The sequence below is a fragment of the Quercus suber genome, unplaced genomic scaffold, assembly GCF_002906115.3.
Source record: "Quercus suber isolate HL8 unplaced genomic scaffold, Cork oak 2.0 scaffold_242, whole genome shotgun sequence".
NCBI classification, from domain to species: Eukaryota; Viridiplantae; Streptophyta; class Magnoliopsida; order Fagales; family Fagaceae; genus Quercus; species Quercus suber.
In genome coordinates, this window is record NW_027069699.1 from 242,589 (window position 1) to 250,533 (window position 7,945).

Genomic DNA, 7,945 nt, shown 5'->3' on the forward strand with positions numbered 1-7,945 from the left:
ACCAGGTGATGGTGGCGATGGTGGATTTGTTATTGGATCTTTTGGTTCCATGAGAACAAAATATAATGAGATATAACAATTTACTAGGATCATTGCAAATTTTAGTTTAACAATAAAACCAGTTTGATGTATTCTAGATTTTTTGGAAGAAAAAATCATATTATGAATGGTTTTCATATGAGGCAAAGATTGACTAAAACTGAATTATAATTGAAAAAGAAGAATTATCAGTTTACTACATTTATCAAGGAAAATTGCATTCACCTTCTCCAAGGTTTTCTATTATTACACTTACCTCCCTTCTAGTTTTGTTTTATTTTATTTTATTATAGATGTCTAAAAACTTGTTTAAAGCAATTCAAGGGAGGTCAATGTAATGGTTGTTATTTTAGGGCAGAAATGTCTCATTCCCAACTAGAAGGGTGTTGAGAGTAATAAAATCTCTTAATGGTTTCCCCTAAATATACGAACCCCGTTAAGGTTTTGAATGTAACACCAACCCCTTGGAATTTTTTTTTTTTTTTATAGCACAATGAAATTGCTTTTCTGCCCCAACACTTCTTGGTATCGTTCCACTTGTTCTTCTGTTCCATTCGATTTCAAGGTCACTTTAGATTCATCCTTCCTCAATTCCTTAAGCTGTAATTTTATAAAATTAGTTCAAGATCAATATATAGGGTCAAAAACTATACTTATAGAAACAAGTTTCATACCACATAACATACTTCAAATTATCGGCTAAATCTAAGACATGTTGTACAATATTTACAATAAATATAATTAAGGATTTTTTAATTGCATAAGTTAGTTACAAACACAGTAATTATTCTCTTAGAGCATTCGCATCAGTGCCTTTAAAATCATGTAAAATCATGTAAAACACAGTTTTTACACATTTTTGCTCAAAAATGCTCTCCATCAGCTCTTCTAAAATTGTATAAAAATGTGTATTTCTTTGCACGAGCTACAGTAACCGTGTAAATATACACGGTTACTATAGCTCGTGTAAAGAATATTTTAATAATTTCCGTTCGCTCGTTTTTCTCTCTCTCTTCTCCGGCTCAACAAACTCAGTAAACTAACTTCTCATCTTCTTCTTTTTCCTAAGATGCACACAATCACATCCACACACAAACACATCCAGACAAATCAACAGAGATACACTTGCTTAAAAAAAAAACATAGAGATACACAAACACGGAGATCAGAGATCGGCTGAGATTTGGTGGTGGATCGGAGCGGTGGTTCGGAGCTGCAGTGTTTGGTGGCATAGATCAGCTCGGAGATTGGATCGGAGCGTAGATCGGAGTTCAGTTTCAGCGTGGTGGATCGGAGCTCGTAGATCAGCTGAGATTTGGTAGTGGTTCGGAGCGGTGGTTCGGAGCTGCGGCGTTTGGTGGCATAGATCAGCTCGGAGATTGGATCAGAGCGTAGATCAGAGATTGGTTTCAGCGTGATGGATCGGAGCTCGAAGATCGGCTGAGCTGTGGATGCAGAGCTGTGGAGATCGGTGATGCGGGGCTATGGCGTTTGGTGGATCGGAGCAGAGCTGTGAATCGGATGTGAGCAGTGGATCGGATGCAGATGCGGAGCGGTGGCGTCTGGTGGATCGGAGCTGTGGCGGATGGGTTTTGTGATTTGGAAGAGAAAGCCAGAGAGATGGGTGTAGAGAGAGAGAGAGTGAGAGAGTGAGAGAAATTAGAAAATGGTAGAGAGAGAGAGAGAGCGCGGGTATTTAAGGCAGGTAGGTAGAGAGAAATAATAAAAAAATAGAGTATAATGAATATTTTATTGAAATATCTTGTAAAATAAATGAATTGATGTGAGTGTTTTGTAAAAGTGAATGTGTAAAATAGAAAAAATAGGGTTTTAGTGTAAAAATAGATCTGTAAAATACACATGCTGATGTGAATGCTCTTACACTTGTTAATATACACTCCGTATATACAACATCCACAATTTCACACATGATGTGTATCCAAGCGTTAGGTCATTTTGGATATACATTACTGTAAGTTTCTTTAAAAAAACCTTATTCCTTCTCCCCGTGTGCGCGTGTGTTAAAAATACTTAGTATTTTCAAAAGAAAAAAACAGTAGGTTAATCCCACATTGGAAAATGAGTGTGAGTTTAAGAGGTTTAAAGCTTGTGCTATGTATCCAAGAGTTAGGCTCTTGGAATTTTCGTCATTGGTCATGATGTGAAAGTTCACTGCTTAACCAATTACACTACTTACATGTGAATATTTTAACGGTTGGAAATTTAATCTTACTTTTATTTAAGCCAAGACATAGTTCAATTAAATTATAAATTAAAAACGATGGCCAACTATGTTAAAAAAAGACATTAGCTAAAATGATAGTCACATGGCTAAATATGACAAATTTAATCAACTCTATGCCAAATCATATTACACAGAAAGTAGTTTCAATTGTTTCATACTGAGGATTTAAAATATATATATATATATATATATTGTGGGGGTATTGGCCTAAAAGGACCTGAACGGCCCATCTGCAAGGGTTTGGGCCTGAATGACCCAGAATAGCTCGCACGACGGAAGCCCAGGATCATTGGGCAAGAACCATCCCACTGGGAGGCATTCCTAGATCGGGACACAATGGTCAGCAGCGCCTCTTTGACTGGGGTCGTGTCTGGCCCAGCGTAGGTATCGACCGGGTGGCCTAACAAGAAAACAAGGTTGGTCCAGGTTGGTGATCGAATGGTAGATAATTCCCTTAGGGAATTTGCCGCCGAACATTAGATGGCGTCTGGGACATGTTACGAGGAAATCCTCTAAAATCGTGAGGATCCATGGGGATTTATGTGGATGTGGGAGGACGTGTGTAACAAGAAAATAATGATGATCAACCCACTAACTAGGTGCTATAAAAGGTGGAAGAGGTAGAGAGTTAGAGGTTGGTTGAACAGGGGAGGGAAGAAACTAAGGGAAGGGGAGAGAGAAAGCAAAGATAAAGGGAAACACTTGGGAACTGAAGGAGTCAAGGAGAGGGTCTGAGATTACGGGTTAGAGAGGACATACCAAGCTAAGCTGAGAGCCCATTGGTAGGATCAAGATATTGCCCACGTACACACACACACACACATATTACTACTACAAAAGAAGAGAAAAACAAAGTAAAAATTATGTTGTCAAGCACTTACTTGTAGCAGCATCAGCACTGGCTACAGATGTCACAACACCTAAACTTGTGATTGACTCATTTAAACCACCGAATACAACACTTTTCAGGATTTCACGCTTTATAGCACCAGGTGATGGTGGTGATGGTGGTGGAGGTGGATTTGTTATTGGATCTTTTGGTTCCATGAGAACAAAATATAATGAGATATAACAATTTACTAGAATCATTGCAAATTTTAGTTTAACAATAAAACCAGTCTGATGTATTCTAGATTTTTTGGAAGAAAAAATCATATTATGAATGGTTTTCATATGAGGCAAAGATTGACTAAAACTGAATTATAATTGAAAAAGAAGAATTATCAGTTTACCACATTTATCAAGGAAAATTGCATTCACCTTCTCCGAGGTTTTCTATTATTACACTTACCTCCCTTCTAGTTTTGTTTTATTTTATTTTATTATAGATTTCTAAAAACTTGTTTAAAGCAATTCAAGGGAGGCCAATGTAATGGTTGTTATTTTAGGGCAGAAATGTCTCATTCCCAACTAGAAGGGTGTTGAGAGTAATAAAACCTCTTAATGGTTTCCCCTAAAAATACGAACCCCGTTAAGGTTTTGAATGTAACACCAACCCCTTGGAATTTTTTTATATATGTAAATTGTTAATCATAGAACACTTAACCTCTTGAATTAAAAAAAGAAACAAAAAAATAAATAAATAAATAAAAACCACTTGGGATTTTTTAGTGTAACACAAACTCCCGTGTGGTATTGTTTTATTTAAAAATGCAGCTTCAAATATGATATGTGTCATCACATGAGTAATGCAACTTTAAATTATGGATGTCTCCATTAAAAATATTTAGAAGTGTCAATTAACATGCAAGGCTCAAAGCTGGCTTAACCATATTACCTAAGGTTTCCAAATAAAAAAAGCACCATCTGTTAACTAATATAATATAATATGTTATATTTATTTTTCTTAGCATTTCAATTAAGGTTGCTTCACCATTCACCAATCTATTGGTTAATAAAATACATTGCCTATTAATTAAAAAGGCCCCAGTGGTGTCCAAAACACAAGCATTGTGGTTTTTTTTTTTTTTTTAATTATTTTTTATTTATTTTTATTTTTATTTTGTTGCTTCAGGACTCCCTCCCTCCCCCCATTAGATAAAGCTATCTCTATATTGGAGTAAACTTATTGTTTTACTTTGTAATGCATGTACTCATATCAACAATTAAGTAATGATTAAGGACTAGGTATTTTCGTTGCAAGTTATCTTTTACATGATAATATTTATTTTCTTGTATTGCACTAGGTTGTTTGTTGCTATTCTAGTCTTATATTTGTGAAAATTATCTTGAACTTCAGTTGATGCAACATTGTGAACATGCATTTAGTTTTATGTATTTGTGAAATGACAGAATAATTTGTTTGCAATTGGTTGTGCTCATGGGGTATATTGGGTGCTTGTTATTGAGAATATTGAATATGCCAAAGACATTGATACTAGTAGATTTTCCTTACTTAGTTGTTAATATTAGAGATCATCTTCTTTCTACTACCACTAATATTCTGACCTTAGATGGATTTGGTATATACCTGCAATCCCCTGTTACAATTACTTACCTCATATGTAGAGTTTTTTTTTTTTTTTTTTCTCACTAAATTNGTCTCCTCACACATTTACACATTTGTACCTATTATCACATCACACCACTTTGGACCCGCCCCTAGGGAGTAAATTTAGTTATTTTTATATAACACAGGGACAACAGTGAAACAAATATTTTTTTTTTTTTTTTTCTCACTAAATTTGTCATTATAGTTTATACACATTTTAGAATAAAACATTGGTAGGTACATTCATCCTAAATTGTCAGATCAAATCTATTGATTCAATATTATGAAACTTATCATATTCTCCACAAACGTAATTGGTTTACACATTCTCTGTACCTATTATCACGGTGGGTGGGTTGTCGTGGTATATCAATCCACTTTTGTTATTTAATTACAGTTGTTTTTATAATTTAATTATTTTTTAAATAATAATCTAATTAGTATTAACATTTTTTCCCATTTGTACCAGTCATTTTTTACCTTGCTAATAACAAGATAGATCCGGTCCTTTTTATTCTAAGTAGGTTATTTAATTTGTATATTTTGGGTAACATATCCTATTATAGTTGCATCTACAAAAAGAGGCTTTTCAAAATTAAAAACAATAAAAGCCTATTTAAAAAATCGACTACGTCGTAAAAATATTAAGTGGATTAGCCATATTATCAATTGAAAAAAAAATATTAGCATGACTTGAATACAAAAATTTTATTAGTAATAGTACATCTCAAAAAGCAAGAAAAATAGATTTTAAATTTTTTTAAAAATTAATTGTTAAATGTAAAAAATACACATCTTTAAGTCAGGCTCTTGGCTTACCCTGTATTCTGTTGTTCTTACAGAAGGAAAAGGTGCGATTTAAGCTAAAGTTTATTATTGGAATTCACTTGATTCAAAACTAAACATCACTATTGTAGCCATGGTTGATAATGTACAATCGCATCAGTCGGACTAATGAGATTCCCCCCATCCCCAAATTAAATAAAACGTCATAATCCTATATCATATAATCCTAATCTTAATCTTATATGATATATCATATAAGTGCGGCTTGAGTATTCATAGAACTGATAGAAATTGCCTAAATTTATGAAAACATAACATTGGCGATTAGTCTGAAATATTATAGAAAATGTAATACCTGGTCCAGGGCCAAAGATCCATTCACCTATTAAAGTGAGAGTGTGAGACCTCTATTACGATAGATAAGCCAAAGTCATTCATGAAATACATGAGATTTGAGAAGTGGATCATATATTATAACATGTCATCACATAAAAATTCTTGAAAAGTTCGTATACAGATCATTAATTAATTAATTAATTAATCAGATATATATACCTTTAGGTATGCTTTATTTATTTATAAATATTTTAAAGTTCATTATAAGTATATATTTAAAATAAATGACATAACTATCAAAATCAAAACCAAAATCTTTACAAATTAACATACATAAAATTAAAGATTTTTTTTTTTTTAAATATAATTTTTTTCCCTCCCAATACAAAAACATGTACTTGGGAGTATCCTTAAAACCTCAGTCTATATATATGACACGGACACGTGTCCAACATGCACCGCCAAGTGGGAAGGTCTTGGATTTTTTTAATAATTTTTTTTGAGAAGAAGATAGAAGAATATGTAAAACACATCCAGTTCAAAAAAATATGTTAACAATTAGTATATATAAAAATATATATATATATATATCTATATATATGTGCGTGCGCGCGCGCATCAACATTATATAAGCATCATGTCACATGCAAATAAAGTTTTTTCCAAGAAGGTTAGAAAGGGTGATGGAAGATTATGATGTGGCTGAGTCTTGGACTGAGAAATGTATTGTATCAATAGATTGGGTTCATAAATTCTAAGGCTACACTGGCAAGGGTGAACTTCTAATTAAGAATGACATTGGGGTGGTTTCAACTTATCTGGAGAGTCTAAATCAGAACATTCTTGCAATTAAAGATGCTGATTGGTTGGCTTACATAGCTAATTCAGTGGAGAGCTTGGATTTACTTGATGACGGTAAGTAAATGTGAAATTTACTTTAGATATTATTTCGCTTTCGGTTTTTCCATCATCATTGTATAAGTTTATTTAATGCTGAAACTAAGGTTGTAATTGTTTCCATGCTTGAGTTCGAGAACAATTCTCAATATGAATTGGTGACGTTGGCTGAATTACATTTGAGGATTGATAGTTGGAAGCATTGAATTGAAGTGAATCTTCTTGATAAAATAAATATATATATATATATATATCTATATATATGTGCGCGCGCGCATCAACATTATATAAGCATCATGTGTGAGCACAACACAGCCAACAACGGTTTATTACAGCTGCAGGTAAACATGCAAATAAAGTTTTTTCCAAGAAGGTTAGAAAGGGTGATGGAAGATTATGATGTGGCTGAGTCTTGGACTAAGAAATGTATTGTATCAATAGATTGGGTTCATAAATTCTAAGGCTACACTGGCAAGGGTAAACTTCTAATTAAGAATAACATTCGGGTGGTTTCAATTTATCTGGAGAGTCTAAATCAGAACATTCTTGCAATTAAAGATGCTGATTGGTTGGCTTACATAGCTAATTCAGTGGAGAGCTTGGTTTTACTTGATGACGGTAAGTAAATGTGAAATTTACTTTAGATATTATTTCGCTTTCGGTTTTTCCATCATCATTGTATAAGTTTATTTAATGCTGAAACTAAGGTTGTAATTGTTTCCATGCTTGAGTTCGAGAAAAATTCTCAATATGAATTGGTGACGTTGGCTGAATTACATTTGAGGATTGATAGTTGGAAGCATTGAATTGAAGTGAATCTTCTTGATAAGCTCAGGGTTTCCTTCAGCTAAGAACATGTGTCCTTGGGGCCCTGTTCTAATAATTCAACCTTGGAGTTCATACTATCACCTATGCTTATTTTTTCTTTACATGGGATGTCGCTTGATTAGAAGGAGGAAGAGGTATTTAAAAAATGAAATTGTTCAAATATAACTAATGATATGTTCATATCATTAGCTTACTAATTTGTGAATTTGCAACACACTCCCAATTAGCTTACTAATTTGTTAATTTTTATACTAATTTTGGATGATAGTGTTGATATTATACATAAAACTTGAATTAGTGTGTTAATTACAAAAGAAAAATAC